Raw genomic sequence first — 21,245 nt, forward strand, 5'->3', positions numbered from 1 at the left:
GGAAGCAAAGATGCTCCAATGCTGTGAGCTTTTCTATGACAGTTCTCTGAGCTCAGAATAAAACCAGAATAATCCATACCCAGATTAATTGATTTTATCTCTAACATTTGAATTTTACATCAAAACCTCATTTCTTTCATGGACTTTATTTTTGACCACTGGCACACAAGTGGACCTGGTTTAAGCAGCTTTGCTTGCCCATTGTTTTACAATCCAATGTTACTTTGTGCCTGCATCTCTGATCTCTGGGGCCCGGCTGTGCTCCCATTTAATAAAAAATCCCACTGGTTCCATGGCTGCAGAATGGGTGGAGGGAAGGGTTGGCACACCAGGCTCAGCATGGCAGGGTCACTGCCCTGGCTCACTGCAGCACCACCAAAGGTACCAGTGTTTTCTTTCTGGGCTCTTGCTGGTCCCGTCACCTTCATCTGACCATTTTTCCCTTCCAATCATAAAATTTCCACTTTTGATATTTTAAAATCTTATTTCTCATAAAACTCCCAAGTATGAAAATTTCTTTTAAAGAAATATACCATTAATGTATCTTTATGATGTGCAGCTGATGCTCACAGCATGGGCTATGACTTTTTTATGTTCCCTACTTGTCCTTGAGACATTTTATTTTGACACCATATCCTTATATTCTAAATTAAAGCATATTTTTATTATCTGTTACGTGCCAGTAGACAGCAGTGCCTTACAGCTGTTGTACAGCTCCTCATGTCCATCTCAGGCCACCTTCCCCTCTTCCCCTCCACTTCCCCCATTGCTTCACCTCTCCAAAAAAAGTGAGGATTGAGTTATCCATGCTGACAGCAATTTACAGTGCCCATTAACAGTCATATAAATTCCAGTGGATCAAGGAAGCTTGGAGTATATGATATTCAGGCACAGCTAATAGCTCTGGGCTAATTGCCATCTCGTGTTTCTGCTCTCCAGCCCCACTGTTTATATCTCCAGCACAAGCAGGCAGTAAAACAAGTTTCCAGGTTCCCCGAGTCACCCGAGGAGGGCTGGGAGCTGCTGGCTCCAGTAGCAGGCGGAGGGCTGGAGGTGGCAGTCACTTCCCATATTTAATGGGAGCTGCTCCTCCTGATCCTGTGGGAAATGAGGTCGTTCTGATGGAACTTCTGCAACAGTTGTATGGGAAAAGACAGTGTCAGCTCGGTGTCACCATGGTTCTTATCATGGCTCGAGGGAACAGCAAGGGGTTGGTGGCTTTGGGGAAGCCTGTTAGATAATCTACATATAAACTACAATTTTCTTTTTGGCAATCAGTAGCTTGAAAGGTTGATTAATAGGAAGATTTATTGTGGAGTCCTTGTTGGCCTGGAAAGCTGGGTGAATAGGGATATTTACCGTGAAGTCTTTGCTGATAAATAAACAGCCGGGTGTTAATTGTCAACGGAGTCTGGAAATCGGGACACTGCTCACCCTGTGCTGGGCTGGGGTGCTGGTAGCAGCATGGAAAGGTGTTCCCCTTCTTTCATCAGCTGCCAGCAGAGGGGTTGTTTGTGCAGGATCCGGCGTATCTGTGTTCTGAGCACTGCAGAGCCAAGAGGAGCACGTCTGTGTGCCTCGGGGTGGAGTTTAATGCCTTTCCCATCTCATTTGCCGCCTTCCAAGCAAAGACGCACCTTTTTTTTTTTTTAGGAAATGAAAATTAATCCTCTCCAACACGCGCACTTTTAATGAATTATTTGTGAGCTCATGCCTTTCATGTTGGTGGGGTCTGTCAGTGGTGTTTGCTCTCAGTTGATTCATCCCGCCCTGTGCCAGGGTGGGGGGGATTTGGTTATGGCACAATTAAGCCTGACAGGGTTATCAGATGACCCCTGGAACAATTGGAAAGCACTTTCCATCTTTTGCAAGATAGAGAGATAAATCTTGTGAGGCTGCTTAGGTGCAAGAGCTGGAAAATTCAGCTGGGCTGGGACTGCTGGGGAAGTGTCAAGGTGTGAGGGAAAGGGCAGGAGCCCCATCTGCATCTGGAGTGGGTCACGTTCAGGGTACTGAGAGGGCACCTTGGCAGCCCTTCCCTTCTGCACACCTTGTTTCCATGTCTTTCTGATCACACTTCAGCACGGAGAGTGGGCCAAAACTATTAATATCAGGTGGGAGTTTCACCCTCCCACCCCAAACACACCCTCCTGCTCCTCTCCTTCCCGGAATTTGCTGCTATCCCCAGCTATTTGCTGACTTGCTTGGTTCGGCAGCTTTCATCCTCCTCACAGCTCCCCAAAACATTTGCTTTGACTATTTGTAGAGTTCACCCAACCCTCCTTCAATATTTGGAGAAAACAACGGTTTTTCTGCTACATTTTTTCCCCCGAAATTATCAGCAGGGCTGAAATTCTCTTTATATTAAATACTTAGATTGACTGAGAGCTGGAACTCCGGGAGGGGAATTTGTCAGACTGTGAAGGATTTGCAAAGTTTACCACGAGTCCCTTCTGGGCCACTGCTGAGGGGCAGCAAGCCTGAAGATTTTTGTCCAAACTCTTTCCACTGCTTCCCACTAAATCTGTTAAAACATGCATTGATTTTTGCCTTAAAAGTTCCGGAAATGAAAATAAAGGAGTGGCTACATGGGAGCATTGGGTTGCACTGAGTCATACCCAGTGAAGTGTCACCCTGGAGTGCCATGTAAGCATCTACTTTTCCTTTCTTTCTTCGTCTTATTTTATTATTTTGACCATTGGAATGACTAACACAATAGTACAATATTATTTGGAACATGCAGATTTGCACTTTCCAGCAGATGATCCACACATGACATCCACATGAATGTTTTCACACTCAGGCTCCTTGCAGCAGCCCCTTTCCTCAGCCATATCCTGCACCCCCATCCCAAACTGCAGCACGTGAGGGGCTCCTGAGACAACCAAAACCCCTGAAAGAGGAAATTGGCCATTTCCCTTTTTATTTCAGGGTCTGTTTTTTCAGACTGAACTCTTGGTCTCCTTGGAGAGGTGCAGTGAGAGGGACTCAGGTGGGCAGCCAGGCAGGGAGGGAAGCCTTGTTGGTGTCAGGAGAGGAGCCGTGGGGGGGAGGAGGAAGAGAACAGGGACGTGCAGGACACATCTCTCCCCGGGCACTGGAAGGGAGAAGCAGCAAAGCCCTGGACACCAAATAAATTCAGCTTTTCACTTTTGTGATTTTGCAGTAAACCCAAGTTCAGTAAATTGATTTTCGTAGTAATAAAAGCTGAACACTCATGACCCCCAAAGCGATAAACATTTTACTACTGTTTAGAATTTATATTTTTATTTCCAGTCTTTTCCTCGGAAATGCCCTGAGGGGGAGGATTTTATGTGCAGCTCTATAAATGAACTGAGTGCAAATATTTTTATTTTCTGCTAAACATCAAAATTTTCATGCATTCTCATGAGGCCAAATGCACTTCTTCATAGTACAGTGAGCCAGCAGAGTAACTTGGCTGGGCTTTTTTTCTGAAGGAAAAGCATTATCAATAAAAAAGCTGGGTACCAGGCACTGGGCAAAACAGAATGGCCACAATAACTACCAATTTCTGATTTTGACCCTCTTGTTTTTCGAATTTGAGCTGGAATTAACCAGGTTACTTTCTGTGTTTATGAGTCCTTGTAATTCCTACTCTGAGAACAGAGGAGAAGCTATTGAAGTGACTCAAGAAGAGCCATTCATTTCCCTCTGGTTCTTGGATCAGTATTTCCTTGTCTAGATCTCAGGATCAAGTCTTCTGCTGCTGTACAACAGCAAGGCTTGATGGCTTGGACTGGTGCTGGGCTGATTTACACCCATGAGAAGCTGGTCCATCCTCTTAATTGTGGTTGTCAATTTCTAGGAGGGTGTGCAGAGGGTGCATGCAATGCTCACTTGGAGCCTTGGGATGTCCCAGGCTTTTGAAGGTTAAAATAACAGTGCAGTGATGGATGAGGAGCCCGTTACAGGTGCATTTTAGAGATTTCTGAAATGTTTGAGCTATAATTCTTCTCTCTTCACAGTCCCGGGTGGCCAGAATTCATGGCAAAAGAAGTGCACCTGGCTCTTCATGCAAAGGGATAAAAGAAGCAATATATTTTTAAGGGACATTAATGCTCTCTAAAACATCCTGGAAATACTCCTTCTGTAAAATATACATAACAAATATCGATGGCATCTCCTAAGGTGACCCAGGTGATTCAGCACTTGGCTGCACATGAGGGATGTGGTCATCACTCTCCCTATGGCAGTAACCTCTTTCTGCCATGCAATGGCATCCAGGAGAAGATGCACAGTGTTTTCTACAGGTGTAGTTGAAGGCTGGGGGATCCAGATGCCAGATTTTGGTGAGCTCTCTTAACCATGGCCATGTCTCAGAAAACCTGATGTGGGCAGGAGCCTTGTTTGTGCATTTCCATGGCCAGTCTCAAGTGCCTCCACTAATACCTTGCCCCATCAAACTGCACAGGAAGGGGAGAATGGGAGATGGAGAAACTTCTTCTGCTTGGCACCAGCTCCTAAATTTCTTTCTCGTCAATGAATCCCTACCATGAGCCAAGCTTAATGAATCAAAATGTTAATTAACACACACATAAATTCAGCAGCCCTGGATGGATGATGCCTGGCGCCCTCTACTACTCTGAATTCCTCCCCCTCATCATCATCATCATCACATCTTCTGGCTCTCTCCTTCATTAGTTTTTATTTGATGATTTTATACCACCGTTAGTCAAAAAATTATCAGCTCTAGCATGCATGCACAGCAAGCTGCAAGTCAGGGCTGTAAAACATGAGGCAATCATGCTGCAAAGATGTCACACAGCTAAAGAAATCTGTCCCTCATTTCCAGTGAGGGCTGAATGGACACAGATCCAAAATCCTGGGCACTATCTGTGGATAGCACTTGGCTCTTTTAGGAAGAAAAGCGAATAACCATCAGGTAAAAAGAAAATTAAAAGTAGCTTCTTTGCAATAAAACTGGGTATCCTGGCCTGAAAGAAAAGAAAAAATATTAGGAGTGGCATTTTAATGTGTTTTGTTCTGATGAGTGGACATTTCCAGCAAGAACGATGGACTGCCCTGGTAGGAACCACTCCCAGCTGTGGGCCGAGGAGCTCTGGGCTGAAAACAAAGCCCTGGGTTGATGTGTCCCCTCCAGGTGCCTTCTCCTGCCCATCAGCATTCACTCACATGCTCCTATCAGTTTGAATTTTGGGGACCCAGCATCAATCACCACTGGGAGAAGTGTTTGACACTGCAGACTCTGCGTAGGCTCAGACTAGTTGCTTTTCTTTGGTAATTAAGGAAGATTATACAAATGATTAAGCCTTTATTTACCATTATTGACTGGAGTTTACTGAGCTGTGGCCCTGACCTGTCAACCCCACAGGCTGAGGACTCATCCTGAGCACCAGGAGCCAGAGGAGCCCTTGAGCAAGCACAGAATTAGGCTTCAGAAAGGGACTTTCAGAGAAGGATGAGTGCTCACAACCCTGCCTAAAGCTCTTGAGCTGCTAATGGTGCTGCTGCAGCCACTGCCTTTTCTGGGGTTGCCCTGGGATGCTGAGCAGCAGGGAATATGTGAAGTGTCCCAGGCACTGACAGTTAACACACACACAACCTGGATGGCTTGTGCACCAGATAAAGGAGAGAAAACCCCTCCTTGAGAGAAAACACCGGATTTCTCCCTCTGCCATCCTTCATCTCTGCTGACTCCTGATTGCAATCTCCCAGCCCCCCACGTGGGTGGCTCCCGGCTGCCATCCCTTGGTCATGGGGCTTCCAGAGACACTTTTTGCAGGGTAGAGCAGCCTTCCCTGCAAACCATGTCATCATCAATGTTTCCTATAGACTGTGTAGGTGTTAGGGGGGAAAACAGCTGGTTTTTGTTGGGTCCTAGTGGTGGCTTCAACAGGACAAGGTCCCAGGGATGTGGCACACCCCGGGCCACTCTTCACCCTGCTCTCTCTAAACATCTTTCTGCACTGTGCAGTGCAAAAAATAAAAATTTGCAAATGACTTTCCTTTGGCTCAGAGTGAGTGAAGTGTTTCTGGATCAAACCCAAATATCAAAGTCTTGCTTTCTGACATCCAAGAAATACAGAGGGGGTTTTTTTGGGAGAAAGAAGAGAATTTAAAAGTGGTCTGACAGGCTAGAGAAAGGTGATTATAGGGGGTAAAAGAAGAAAACACCTTCAGAATTTAGTTAAGTATTTAAGAGCACTGAATGATGTGCTGGAAAATTTTTGTCCATCAGGTTTGGATCAATTTGTTCTGCCTTTGCACCACCATCGATTTCCACTCCTGTATCATTAGTGCTGCCCGGGACCTGCCTGTGGGTGGGGGCTGGAGGCCCTGCTGGAAAACTTCTGGTCTCAGCTCCAATCTTCACACAGGAAAAACACCTCAGAGGCTGTGCAGCCCCTCAGAGACAAGTCCCTTTACCTGGCTCCTGCATGCCACTGGTCACTGTGGGACCAGTGATGGCTGTTGGGACCCTGGGCAGATCCCCCCACTGGGAGCTGCAGGAAAACTGCTGAGCTGAAGTCAAGGATGGATTGGGTGAATAGGCACGAAATCTTCCATTAATGGCCAAATCCTGCTGCCAGCCCAGAGAGCCGGAGGGCTGCACATGTGCCAGCGTGGGCGGGCTCGCTTCCTAAAATAGCTTTTTGGGATTGATGCTTCCAGGGCCCAACATTTCCCGAGGTGTCGGGGCAATGCTTTGTTCTGACACACTGCCTTCTCCATTAACCATGGCAGGGACCAAACAAGCTGCAGGGAAATTCATTGGAAAACTCTCTCAGGCCCCCCCAGACTCTCACATACCCACAGTAATGTCACCAGCTGCCCACAGCGACAGCAGCACCAAGCTCTCATAGAAAAGCAGAGATTGCAGGGATTTCCTTCACTCCTGCCCCAGGCAGGGCCAAGGCTCTCTGGAATTGTGTTAGTGGGAGTCATTTTCATTTGATCACAGTGTTGTGAAGGATTTAAATTCCGGCTGCTTCAGTCCTGTCTTTCTGATTTTCTTTATTTCTTTGATACAAACAAAAAGCCTGAAATGGAATATTTGTACCTCACAGTCCTTGGATGTCAGGAATCTCTCCTAGAATATTTGTAATGCTGAAGTATCACAGAATCATATAATGACAGAATGGTTTGGGTCAGAAGAGACCTTAAAGACCATCTCATTCCAACCCCCTGCCATGGGCAGGGACACCTTCCACCATCCCAGGCTGCTCCAAGCCCCATCCAACCTGGCCTTGAACACTTCCAGGGCAGTCACAGTTTCTATGGGCAACCTGTGACTCACCACCCTCACAGGGGAGAATTTCTTGTTAATCCCTAACCTAAACCTACCCAAATATGGCCCCTGCAGTCCATCCTTTGGGTCAGGGAAATATCACAGTCCTGATCCACCAACAGCAGAGGAAAAAGGGATCAACCACTTCCAAACCAGTGGGACCAGCATCACCAATTAAGTAAGAATTGCCTTTTGTTATTTCTCCACAACCTCAGGGTTTTTGTTAATCTTCAGGAGTGGGGTGAAGCTGTGGGGACAGGGTCCCTGCATCAACCCAGAGACACAATCCTGCTGGGATTCACACTCACACCCAGGTCCTGTCAGAGCAGCAAAGTGGCCAGCACACAGAGATGGGGGAAAAAGATTATGGAGAAAGGAAAGGGCTCCACTGCACCCAGATACAGATTAATGAGTGAACCATTCATCTGATAGGGACATGAGGGAAGTTTGCAGGTATTGAGCCCCACTACAATTCAGTAACACCACTTGGCTTTATCTCTTGCCCGAGTAACACAAACATTTATGGAATTACATTTTAAGGCTTTTAAAGGTGTATTTAGAACGTGTTTCCTTTGAAGTGTTATCTTTGCAAGCTCTCGTATGCTGATAAAACCCGTGTTTAGCTGCCTCGCAAGGAGCGCTCAAAAACTGTCGGTTCGGAGATTTTTCACTCTCTTTGGCCAGGACAGGGCAGCCTTCCCGGGGGCAGTGCTTTGCCTCATGCCGCTGGCACTTGCCACAGCCCTTTCCCAGCAGAGCCACGGTTGTGCAGGAAAGCAGCAGTGGGAGGTCTCTGGTGGTGGGAGCGATGTTGTGGGGTGATCTTTGGAGGTGGGTGACGTCCTCAGAGGCTGTGAAGCTTTAACACAGCGAAACAAGAGCCCTGGGGTTTTGCAGGCATTGCTGCCTGGGAGCTCCACTTCCCTCCCAGGGAACCTTCAGGAGAAGGGAAACAGCGTGGCGAAACAAATGACTTCATTCCAGGCTGGTTCCAGTTAGCATCCCCATCCCTCCTCCCAGCCCTGCCCAGAGATGAAGACATTGTTCAACAGCTCATCACTCACCAGCAGGCTCTGCGCAGGCAGCCAATGCACAGACCCCAAGCCTCATCCCATAGGCAGAAGACTTGACCCAAAGCTCCTTGAGACCCGTGGAAAGGCTCCAGTGGATTTCTATGGGTCTTGGATCTCAGCAAATGTTGGCAAACTCTGCCGAAGCTAATGGGAACGTTGCTGGCAGCACAGACTGACGGGTCAAGCAAAGGGAGAAAATTAATTTATCAACCAAGAGGATTTGTCTTCCCTTGAAGTTTCCAAGGAGTTTCTTAACAGGATGCTCATTAACATACCTTTGAGGGAGGAGGGATGCCTCTCTGCGTGCCATTTTAAATACCAACAGCTCCAGACTGGCAGTGGCCACATGGCAAACAGCTCAAGGGGGTGGAAATACTCTCCCCATTCTCTTTGCCCCTTTTCTGGTCCTCCCCAGCTCCAGGCAGACTGTCTTGCTCCTGACCTCCACCCTCGACTGGAGCCGAAATCTTGGTGCTGGAGCTGGGCCACGATCACTCCAGCCCTGCTCAACAGCCTTTTTGGAGTTGCTTTCATTCATTTTCTTCCCCCCAAACACACCACTCCACCTCCAAAATCACCAGGCACAACTTGTCTGAACATGTGCCGAACCCGATAAGCCTTTGGCAACTGCCAGAACAAATTGCTTTAATAAAAATGAAAACCATTTTGAGGGGGGAGCAGGGAGGGAAGGGAAGCAAAAGCAAATGCAAAAATAATGTGCAGGCAAGGGCCCATGTGATCACCTGGCAGGAAGAGGCATTCCCAAATCAAAGCATAAATCATGGGGCTGGGAGCAGCCAGGCCAGCGTGGGGGCAGGCAGCGAAACCCTTCACTTCTAGGTTCACATTCATTGCTGCAAAGAGCATGGAGCGGGTGTTGCTTTTACCACGTGATGGAGAGAATCGTGCTAAAATACTTCCCAAAAGGAGTTGTAGGAGGGGCAGGCTCCTGGGGGGCACCCAGGAGTGTGTGGCTGCAGTGGTTTTACTGGGGTGGGTGTGCTCAGAGCCCTCCAGACAGGATGGGCTGATGAAGGGGAGAGGGAAGGTTTGCAGGATCCATCCTCCAGCCAGCCCTGTGTGCCAAGCATGTTTGCTCCATCACCTCCCACCCCAAGGCAAGGGAGCAACGCAGGCAAGGGGAGCCTGCAAAACCCTGCCTGGAAGGCTGAGAATTGGACACAGCCCTTGTGGGGGAGAAATTGGCCCAAATCTACCACATTCCACAAAGGAGTTTTCACACTTGGCGAAGGATTTTGCAGAAGCTCTTTTAAATAGTCAGGATGATGTTGTCTTTATCTGTGCTCAGGAGGAAGGGATGTAAATCCCAGACATGGCACAGCCGTGTACACCGTGCTGACAGTGCCACACCAGGGAAGAATCTGAGAGCAGGGAGGGAGATTTGCAGCCTGACTTGGTGGAGAGCTACTGTAGATTGCCTAAAAGTTGATCAGCCACCACTGCAAATCAAAGAATTTGATTTTCAATGTTTTATTCTTTAAAACAAAATTATTATATAGTTAGGGATTGGTGAAAAACCAGTGATGGATTAGTGGATTAGATGCTCCACAGCTGGTTTGACATTTGCTCTTTCCACTTCTATTGGACTCAGGCAGATCATCTCATTCCTGCCTTTTATTGTGGCATGAGCACTTTGCTTCTGGTTTTCCATCATGGGAAAGAGAAGATGGAAACAGAGAAAAAAACCCAACTTTGGCACATTCACAGTTCCTATATTGGGTATTCAGGTGCTGCCACACTGGAGATAACACATCAGGGAGAGCCAAGGAGAGCTATGGAGCATCTTTCTTTCCAAGGATCTGCACCAGAAATGAAGTTCAAAGTAGGTTTTCCTGTCTTTAATACTGAGATATTATTAATTAATTAATTAATTACAGAGGGATAAATGACACAGTTGTGTGTTATGGGTTAACCATTTAAAGCCTAAGAGCTGTCATCCTTCCCCAGCTCTCGAGAGCAGGAGCTTTTCCAGTGAAAAGCTTTGCTAACGAAGCAGTCACAAAAAATATTTACTGCCAGAGTTTCTTCAGTTGACATTTGCATCTTCTGTAATTTGCAAACTCTGTGCAATTTGAGCCATTTTCATGGGACTATAATTTATGGGAAGGGTTTTTCCTTCACTTCTCAGCATTTCTGTAAAAAAACACAAAAGCATCTTTTGCTTTGAAATTCACACTTAATTTTTTACTTCTTTTTGGCCAGGGGAGGAGGGAGGGGCAAGGGAAAATGGATATTGCAGGAGACAAGAGCAGAGATGGAGGAGTAAGAGACAGGAAGGACTATTAAGTGCAGAGTTTCTCAAACTATGGGTCATGACTGCTCAAAAGAGAGCCAAGAGGTGTCAGAGGACAGTGGGATCCTCCTTGGTTTAGCCTTTGAAAAAAGACTTGATTCCCCTCTCCCCATAGAAAAAAAAGATAAATTTTGGGCAAGATTGGCATCCTGGTGCAGCCTGGACAGGAATGCAAAAGGGGCTGCCTGGCTGTCCTCCATCCCTGGGCAGTGGGAGCCAGCTGTGAACTCCTCCTACACGTTTTCATGCTAGAGAGGAAATGGTTACAAAACCCTGATTGCATTCACCTCCTCCTTGCAGAAGGAGGGGAAGGCAGAGGTGAAGAGAAGAACACCAGCAGCACAATGCATTTGTGATTCCCCAGCCTGGGCTCAGCCACTGCCGGCTGAGAGCTGGAATGAAGACGGATGAGTCAAAAAAAGCACATTTTTGTAAAGTTTAAGAAGTGTTCTTTTCAACTTTTGGCACAGCCCACCCAGCCCTCAGCATCCTCAGCAGAGAGCCAGGCACCCTGAGCTCTGCAAGCCACACCATCCACACAGACAGACTATTTTTTGCAGGGTATAAAATATTTAAACATTTGTCTATTGGGAAAATGTGAGCAACAGGAACAGGTGAATTTAGGTGGGACCACAAAAAATTACAACGTGTTTCCTGACTAGACAAGTTGTGCCAAAGCCTGACATCGACAGCTACCTTCCCACCACCCCTTTGCACTTCATTGAGAACAGCTGCCACCCAGTTTGAGGATGTCTTTGTACTCTCCTGCACGTTCCCAGCACCTTGGAAGGCAAGAGCTGCACACCCAGGGCGTTTGCAGCCCAGATGGTGTAGGCTGGAGAAGGTGAAGGAAAGCTAAGCCAGAGTGGAAAGGACTCATCTGCTTCTCCTTCCAGCTGAGAGAAAACCCTCACGCTGGCTGCCCTTTTCCCAGCTGATCTGGTTTTGTACCTTTTAGTAATGGAAATTTAAGGTAGGTTTTTCTGTGCAGATTTCCGAGATCTGTGGGTGACCTCTGAAGTTAAAGCATCTCCTGTTCACCTGCACCCTGTGTCGCCCAGTGCCACCCTGTGCAAATCCAGGGAGAAGTGGCACAACCACAGCCCACAAGGGCGGGCTGCCTTTGTTATTTAGAGTAATTTAAATGCTCATAACACCAGAAAACTACTGGTTTAGCTAAGCCTCTCCTTGTCTCACTTTTACAGAGCCTTTCCACCTTTTCAAGGTGAGAAAAGCAGCTAGCAACGTCCTTGCTCTGGTCCTGCAGGTAATGATGCTCCATCGCTCGGGTCCAGCACCCAGCACTGCCCAGCTGGACGGGAGCCCTCCGAGCTTGTGGGCTCCCAAATCCCGAGCCGGGCGATATTCCGGGGCTGTGTCCTGCGCAGGCAGCTGCAGGCAGCGGAGGTGTTTCGAAGCCATCGAGCAGCCTCTGGTGGAAGCTGCCTGCTATGTGTGTGCTGCCTTCCGTGCGTGTCCTGCCACAGCCCGCTCGGTATTCCTGGCGGGATGGGGCGGCTGATCGAGGGAATATTTCCTTCTCTCATTGCAGCACCTTCCGGGCAACGTTGATCTACCTCCCCTTTCTATTTCAGCCTTTGTTTCTGTGTCTGCTGTGGAGCAGCGAATGCCCAGAGATGCTGTTCCCGTGTGCTTGTTCTTGCTGAAGGAACTCTTTTGGGTTTGCTCTGATGGGATTTGATGAAAAGCCCAAGAGGACCCGGTTCTGAAGTCCTCAGGCTGATATGTGACGGGTGACAGGACCAGGGCTTCAAAATGGCAGAGGGCGGGGTTAAATTAGGTATCAGGGAGAAATCCTTCACTATGGGGCTGGTGAGGCACTGGCACACGTTGCCCAGGAAGGTGTTTGCCTGATCCCTCATGCCCATGAGTTATTGCTAATGATGCTTTTGTCAGCACCCTAATGGGCTTTAACAGCATCCTCACCTGGGGCCTCCACTCACATCCGTGGCCCAGGAGCCCCTCTCAGCCCAGCATGAGGCTAGCAGCTCCTATCCCAGGGATACTGCAGCATGCTGGTCTCCAGCTCTGGCCATGTCACCATGAAATCACCCGGGGGGATTTTTTCCATTCTATTGATCATATGAAACAAAGGATAACCTGCATCCATAATAGATGTTCATTTTGGTGACCACCTTTTCCTGAATCCTAACTTGTTTTTATCCCTTGCATTTGGGTGATCGAGATCAAATATCTCCCCACTGCATCAGTGAATTTCTGTTGCTTTCTTTATTTTATATTTTTTCTTCTAGAAAAAGGGCTGGAAATTATTTTTTAAAATGTTTTTCAAGTCCCTAGATGTAAAAAAATCCATTCCTGCCATGATCTTTTGGCTCTTCAGCCAGGAAGCAGACAGCCCTTGTTTTCTGTGAGCAATCTGTGTGATCATCAGTAGACACCTGTGAGACAAGAGGAACTTATTTGGAGATGATTCCCAGAAATGACCGTTCTGCCTTCTTCTGCACCAGCACAACACTTCCAGACAGCTGCTCTGCCTCAAACCTCCTTCATCCCACAAGCAGCTGGTCCCATCAAGCCCTTCTTTTGCTGTTTCTCTCCTTGATGCTCCAGACAGAGCAGCCACCGAACTGTTGGAGGCAGGTGTGGGATGGTGTCGGTGCCCCCATGGCTCATGCTCCACATCCCAGTGTCACTGCTCAGAGGTCTGGCTGCTGCAGATGATCTCCCCAAGCCCCACACATCCCAGTTACCCCACTGCCCCTCCCAGGATGTCACCAGGCTGCTCTGAGCAAGGATCTCTCTTCCATGTGGTTGCCATTAATTCCACCACCGCAAGCATCAGCCTGAGGTACCAGATCGTATCAAGCAGTCGATCTCTAATTGCCATATCCGACAGTAAAACAAAGGGCTCAAAAGGAAATTGGGAAAACTAAGGCCAAGAGCTTCCCTCTGCCCATGGCAGGTGGCTCATGAGAAGGCTTGGGTGGAAAACACCCCCTTAACCTTGTGCTGTGTCTCTCTTGCAGAGGAATGAGTCAGGAATTTCATGCACGTAGAGCAATCACCGAACAGTCCCTACAGGTCTGCCCAGGACCACGGCTTGCCGAGCAGCTGCTTGTTTACCTGCCACCCATTTCCATAGCATGGGTGTGCAGCCGCATTCCTGGGAGCCCTGGTGCTCCCACCTGTCCGACCTGTCCGTGCGCGGGAGCAAAGCTCAAAGCCGCCGTTTGAGAGGTGTGATTGCCACAGGGAGACACTGCCAAGGATGCTCCGTGCTCTGCTGGGATGACTGAGGAGCCGCCTCAGCAGCTGGGGTGTAAGGCAGCCCGGTGGCATCACTGCTGGTGGATGGAGCGGACTTTACACCAGCAGAGGGTCTGGGCACCGAGCTCTGGGGATGAGCGGCATGAGATGACTCAGAGGAGGGGCAGCTCAGCCTCAGTGCTCCAAATCCCCTTCCACAGGAGCTCTCCCTATCCGCTGGCCCTGGAAGTCACAGGGAAACCACCCTCCTCAGGTTGCGTGTCTATTAAGCAAGAGGGACGCGTCCCTCCCGAGCCAGAGCCGCGCTCGGAGGTGGCTGTGCCAGCACAGCAGGGCCCCGCTCGCAGGGCAGCTTTTGGCAGAGCAGGATGTGCTGTCGGGATCCCAGATACGTAGGCAACAACTTTCTATTCCTTTTTATGAGTGCCAGGCTGATGGGGAGCAAGCGCGTCTCTTGCTTTTTCCTAGGAGCTGCTGCTGTCTGCAGCACTGCGGGGGAAGGCTGTCCCTGCCCAGCCTGGGCAGGGGAAACCGTGCCAGCGTTTTCCCCAGGGGATGCTGAAGTAGCTGCACTTCAAAGGCTCAGGAAGTGTCCATTTTGCCTTCGGCTCCACCAGCCCACGGTTTAGGGCGAGAGCTGCTTGTGTCAGCAGCGGGAGCTGGGAGGAAACCCGGGCTAAGCCAGGGCTGCTGGCCAGGATCAGCCCCCAAGTCACCCAGCCTTTCCTGACTGGTCCCTAAAGTACCCCCAGCCACTGCAAAATGCCCCCAGAAGACAGTCCAGGATCATGGGCTTTCACCCTGCACTTGAAACAGCCATTTGTGTCAATTTGGGCACATCCCTTTCCCTCTCCCAAGTGTTTGGGCTGGGGGCTGTTGAGTGCCCTGAGCTGTGCCACTCTAGTTTAGTAGGATGCTGCTGCTGTCACATTTCTGTTTCTTTTTTTTCTCTTCCTCTCTAAAAGTGCCAAGTTGTATAAAACAAAAAAACCTTCCCATCTTAATGCTGGATTAATTATTTAAAAGGGTCTGTTTGCTAATGTGATTGACTTCAACCAACAGCGCAGGTTGAGCTGTAATTATGGGAAAACAATCAAATCTCTATCTGGGTTCACACCATACTGGTCTCACCACTTTTTGTGTTACAGCAGAACCTGTCAGGCAGCTTTAGCTAAGCTGAGCCTCCTTTCTGCTGCTGGGGCAAAGAAACGCAAACCAGTAGAACCAGTTAGGCTGCAAGGAAAAATTATGGCTTATTGTCTGTGCAAGTTCACCCACACTGCTCACTCCTGTCTCCCGTGTCCCAGATGACCGTCTGCTGATCACGACCTAACTGAGCTCCAGGAGCCAAAGAAGAGACACAGACACAGTCCTCCAACGTGAGTGTTGTGCTTGCACTGATTTTTCTCTGTCCCCCAGCATCCTGGGCAGTGTTGTGTAGCTGGGAATCGAGCTGGTGTGAGCCACGAGGGGAGAGCTGCCCAAAATTTGCTCAGCAGAGCGCCGGGAGAGCTGTCACTCGGTGCCAGCAGACGGAGCCTGGTCCAGCTCCCATCTGATGGGCAGAGGTTGGTGTGTCACGGGTTTGCTTGCTTTTCTCAGAGTTCGAGGAGGAAATTTGGATTTGTGTAGCAGCTGGGGAGCCGATGGTTTGTGGCAAAGTGGCAACTCTGAGAAGTCAGTGGGGAGTGGACCTGAGCCTGCCTGGGCTGGGGACCGCTGCCCAGCCAGGACTGCGGGGTTCTCCTGTTGACAAAAACTGTTCCTCTGGCGTTGTCCACTTGAGCATGAAAGGTAATGGGATATCCCTGCGATCCGAAATGCCGAGAAATGGCATCCAGATCCACTCAGGTGGAGTGAAATAGCTGTGGAGGGTCAGAGCAATTTGTGGGTGTCAGGGTTTATGTGAGTACCAGGGAGCCCAGTCGCATTTGCATCTGGCCAGCGAGGACCAGAGGAAGGAACAGAAAACTTCTCTGAGCAAGCATCCAGCAGTGTGACGGCCACGGGGGAACAGAGCTGTGGCCATGTGGGCTGGACTGTGGGACTGTGTGGGATGGCAGTAGTGCCCATCCTGGGCAGGCAGTACCTGGGTTTTGGTGCTGGGCACTGAGGGGGCATCACCCCCTTCCCCCCCTGACCCAGCTTCCATGCAGCATCTCGGGCAGCCCTGACCTGCACCAAGCCATGCACTTGCTGGGCAGCAAATAACTTTCAATGGAGTTGCGGGTCTCCCTTCCCACCCCATTTCACACCTTGAACTCATCTCTGTTGCCAAAGCTGAGAATAAATTTGCTTCTTTTTCTCTCAGCGGCAGCTTGGAGCTGGGTTGTGGTGACCCCTGCTACCTGGCTGGTGGCCCTCTGTGCCCCACCTCTGTCCCAGTTGTGTCCCTTGTGGGACATGCTGACAGTGCTCTCCTGGGCTGTCCAGATATGTTCCTTCAGGCAGCACAAATATTGAGAGAGGCTGGAGCTCGCTGGGCTTCCAGCAGCCCCAGGCATGAGGTGTAATGCTACCAAGGGCTGGCAGCCTCCTTGCCTACTTTAGATCCAGGAGGAAGGAAGTGGTGGTGGGATCGCTGCAGGGGGGAGGCTGTGCCCACACACGCTGCCTCCCTGCACAGGGGTCTGTTGCTGTGGGCTGAACTGGCCCCATTGCCTGCTCCTTGTCCCTTCTGCTGGGACAGTGCCACGATGGGGAATGTCCTCAGAGCACTTACAGGGTAGATGGCCACAGATCCATCCCTGGAGGATGCAGGACACTGATGCATTGATTCCAAACCTAGCCTAGGGGGCAACGTGTCCCCAACACCAGTGTGCCACCAGGCATTTGGGACATGCAGAGATGCCCAACCGTGTCTGTCCCAGCTGTTGGACAGCACAACGTGGGGCTGAGCTGGTAAGACTCATCCTTGGTGCTGAAGCAGGGCTAAACACCCAGAAGGTTTTTGCTGGAATGGGTTTTCCTAGGATGTTACTCCTTTTTTAGTGCTGAAGAGAAAAGCTAATCCTGTCCAAGACTTCACCATCTGGGGATATCTGGGGAGATAGATCTGTTCTTTCTGTTTGCATGGCCATTTTCTTGACTCAGGTTGCCCATGCACCCCTCACACATCAGGAGCAGAGGTGCCAGCTAATGGAAGCGGGATTGAGAGGAATCTTCGTGCCCCTTCTCCCACACAAGACCTGCTTTCCCATGCAGGACCAGGAATGATGAATTCCCCATGCCAGGAGCAGTGCGGGCTCTGAGGAGACCCTCTGGGGAGGTCTCCTGCCATGGAGGAGAAGACAGAGAGACCAAGGTGCTCTCCAGGCACCATGAGCAGCATAACAGGATCACAAGCAGGGAGCGGGGTGATAACCACCATCTATCAGAGATTCCCAGGGTATTTTCCTGCCATTTTGCCCAGCCAGGAGCTCTGCAGCTGGTGGTGGCAGTGGGAGTGTTTTGGATGGGCAGTGACCACATGCCTCCAATCCCAACAGGGCCTTGAGCTATTCTTGAGCCTCGCCACTTTGCAATTAAAACACCCGAAAAACACGATAATGCCTCATTACCCACTTCCCAGAGCATTTTGGGGTGTTAATTGAGTAATGTTTATAGAACCTGTGGTTACCCCGAGATGAACAGGCAGATAAGTGGCTGCTTTTAACCCTCTTCTGAATCCTCCTGTGGGCAGACAGGCCTGCCACAGGTCTGCCCAAAGCCCACCACGCTTTGGGGAGCATCACGGCACAGCTGGTGGGTCCAAACGCCATTCCTTATCAAGTGGGGAGCAGAACAAATATTTACTGTTAAACCTCAGCAAAGCAGCAGGAGCTGGGGAGTGGGAGGACAAAACCTCCCTCCCAGCTGGGGATGGTGCAAGGAGAGACCCTCAAACTGCTCACCCTGCTATGTAAAAGCCAAAGTCAGATTCCTGGGTATATTCAGGTATTGCAGAGGACCAACAGCTCTGGCTTTAGAGACCCTGCAAGGCCAGGGCAGCCAAGACTCTTTGGTTGGAGTTGGGAGCAGGGGTGTCCCTGTTGCAAGGATAACAAAGTTCCTGTTGCAAGGGGCTCTTGAGGGGAATAGGGGCTCTTAAGTGGAAATGAGGAAATGGAAGAAAACCGATATTGAGGGTTTGGTGACTGCCACAGCATCTGGAGAAGCAGAAGCTGCCTCCACAGGGCCAGGGTAGTGGGGGAGAAATTGAGCTGCTGGGTTTGTGATCACCAGGACTGTGCTGTATTATGGCAACAGAGACTTTATGGGGTAGAAGTAAATCAGTGTGCAGGTTGTGACTTGAGGCTGGAGCTGCAGGTTGGAGGGTTTGCTCCAGCTCTGCTCTCCCTGCAGTGGGACACGTCTGTGCACACGTGAGCAGGGGCAGCATCTCCCTGGTGCTGCTGATCCTGTTGGACTGGTTCAGGGGGCCATGAGCAGCACAGTCCCCACAAACCCAAAGGGCTGTTGGGGCACTTTGCAGCCGTGCTGCAGCTCCACATCACCCGAGTGGGACCCCCCTGCAACAGCCAGCAGAGGCAACCCTGGGGCTCGCTGCAAACCAGTCCCTGGGCTGGTGGAGCAGCATGGAGCAGCTGGCCTGCTCCGGGGAGGATTTTCAGGTTGTGTGAGGTAGAGGAAGGTACCAAATCCTCCTCCCTGGAGAGGCAAGAGCCAAGGCTGCTCCTCCTGTCTCACTTGTTGGGAGGTAATTTTGCAGTCTGGCAGCCCCTGTGCAGCACCCACAGCAAACCCAGCACAGTGGGGAGCAGGCACTGGGTCCCATTTTCGGGCAGTCTGTGCCATGTTAAGTCATGCAAATAAATAAATACCCAGCAAGAAAAAAAAGAATCTCTCAACATACCAAAAAAGCTCTCTTCAAACTGCCAAGCAAAGTACATCAGCAAAGAACATTAGCTCCACACTGGCCTGTGAAATACTCCTGGCACTGCAGATTTTCCATGAGTGATCAGGCAGTTTTTCTGAGTACAAACTTGTATTATAATTCCAAAATTAGACCAGGAATCTAGTAGGGTAGCCAAGGAAAGAAATTTTGGCTGGTTACAGCAGCTCTGCCCAACAATTGCCCAGAGAAAGGTGTGTGACATCAATCCAGCCCAGAGCTGAACAACTCCAGCACTGCTGATGGGGAAATATCTGGCGGTAAATCCACTAAGTTTCACTGATTCCACAGTGTCAGAATGTCACAGTCCTGCCTTTTTCTTTTCTGCTTTTTTTTTTTTTTTTAATGATTTAAGCTCATTTAGTTAATGAGCTACTTTATCCTTCTGAAAGGAGACACAGCTGAGGATGGGAATGTGCTGTGGCTCACTGTGAGTGTGACAGACAGTGCTGGGGATGGTGTTGAGAGGTCAGTAACCCCCTGGGGACCAAGGAATGGGGGTTGGCTGTGCTGTCAGAGCCAGCTGTCCAAGTCCATCCCTTCCCCAGCCCTCTTGGATGGGACAGAAAGCAACTTCCCTGCTGCTTTTCCGTACCCCAGCCACAACAGGAGCATCCTGCCCAAGGAGTGATGCCATTGGTACCCAGGAGCTGCTGGGGGCTGCCCCAGCCCCATGCATGAGAGCAGACATCCCAGGGACATCCCTGTGCCCCAGCCTGGAGCCCTTGTCCCACCCTGAGCTGAGCATCGAGGGATGCAGAGAGCAGGTGAGCAAAGCCACGGTAGTCAACAACAGCTCTACCCCAGGTCTTGGGCTCTCCAAACCCTTCAGATTTAGGGCCTGGATGAGGAGTTCGCCTTTGGTCCCCAACACTGGGGCTCTGTTTGCAGAGGGCAGCTGTCACTGTGAAATACGCCCGGCCCTGCCGGGACGCCAAAGGGCTGCTCCGGCCCTGCCACGGGGCCGCATCCGGCACCGCGGGCTCTGCATCACAGTGACAGCTCTGCAAAGGGCTCGGGGCTGTAAATGAAATCCCTGTCTCAGGGAGACAGCTCCACACTGAGGGACTCTGTGGTCTGGGCTTCAGCAATAAATCTCCCTCAATAAATCCTCTGGAGCAGGGTAGAGGAGCTGGGAGCTGTGGCTTCACACCTTCACCCGTCCACACCGGGCAAGAGGGAGCAAAGCTGAGCCTCTCGGGGAGCCTGGGCTGTTGGTGGGGCTGTTCTGCTGCTGCAAAAGGCTGAATCCTGGGAACAGATATATGGGGAGTGATGCTCATGCAGGGTCTCTGTTACCATGTGTGTGCACAGACAAGACCCGAGGTCCTCACCAGATTTGCCACAGAGTGGCTGTTCCATCTGCAGGCAGAGATGGGTTCTGGCATCTCAAAAATCACCAAAACTGGCAGCTTTTCCCTGCTGATTGGATCTGCAGCAGGTCACAGGTCCCCACTTGCCTGAGGACTCTGAGGAGAAGAAAATCAGCAGTGAGCCCCAACCCTGGTGGCAGCACGGCCTCAGCCATGCACAGAAGGCAAAGGTGTTGCCCACACCCCAGCCCCAAACCCTGATCTGCCGGGCTCTGCCTGCAGCACTGAGTCACAGCTGCAGGGATCCGGATCCGGCACCGAGCACCTGGGCTGCCCCCGCGCCTCCCACCTCCCACCACATGCCAGCCCAGCCCTACCTTCCTGAGCAGAGGGCTGGCACCAGTCCCAGCCGGGGTGTCACCTTCCCGGGACGGCTGGGCTGGAGCCCTGTGTCTCGAAATGCTGGGTTCAGCCCTCGGAGACACCAGCCTTGGGGAAAGGGCTGTACCCTTTAGTACAAGGTGGGCAGGACCTGATCCAGCAGCAGTGAGCACAGTAGGAGCAGATGCAGCCACCAACTCCTCTGCTCCCAGTTGCAATCCCTTCCCAGATTATACAGCACTGGAGAATGAAAATGGAATTAGTGCCTGAGTGCTTCAGAGCCTTCCCAGCTGGCGCTTGGGGTGTCAGTCCCATGATGGCAGTGGTTGATCTCACAACCTCCCTTCAGCCCTGGGGAGGTGCTTTGTCCAGGGCAGAGCCGAATTTAGGACTCAGTGATCTTTGGAAGTGCATCCCATTAACATCAGGAGGGTTTTTTTCTGTTTTGCACGTTATTTCCCGTGGCTGGTTTTCAGCTGTGGCTCTTGGGGCTGAGGTCAGTTCCCAATCCCATTTCACAGCAGCAGATCTTGAGCTGGACGAGCCACACCATGCTTTTATTTGCCAGGATCGATCACTCACCCTGGGAACGAGTGGGTTATGCCCTGGGAAGTGGGAGCAGTGAATATTTTTTAATTGTTTCCCCAGAGAGTGAGATCTCTACTCTGTTTGCATCAGATTTGCTCAAAAGCCAAACAAAGTGGCTCTGGGATGGTTCGTGTTCAGGCAGCTGCTCCGCTGATCCGAGCCT

Source organism: Aphelocoma coerulescens, chromosome 20 (genome assembly GCF_041296385.1).
Source record: "Aphelocoma coerulescens isolate FSJ_1873_10779 chromosome 20, UR_Acoe_1.0, whole genome shotgun sequence".
NCBI lineage: Eukaryota > Metazoa > Chordata > Aves > Passeriformes > Corvidae > Aphelocoma > Aphelocoma coerulescens.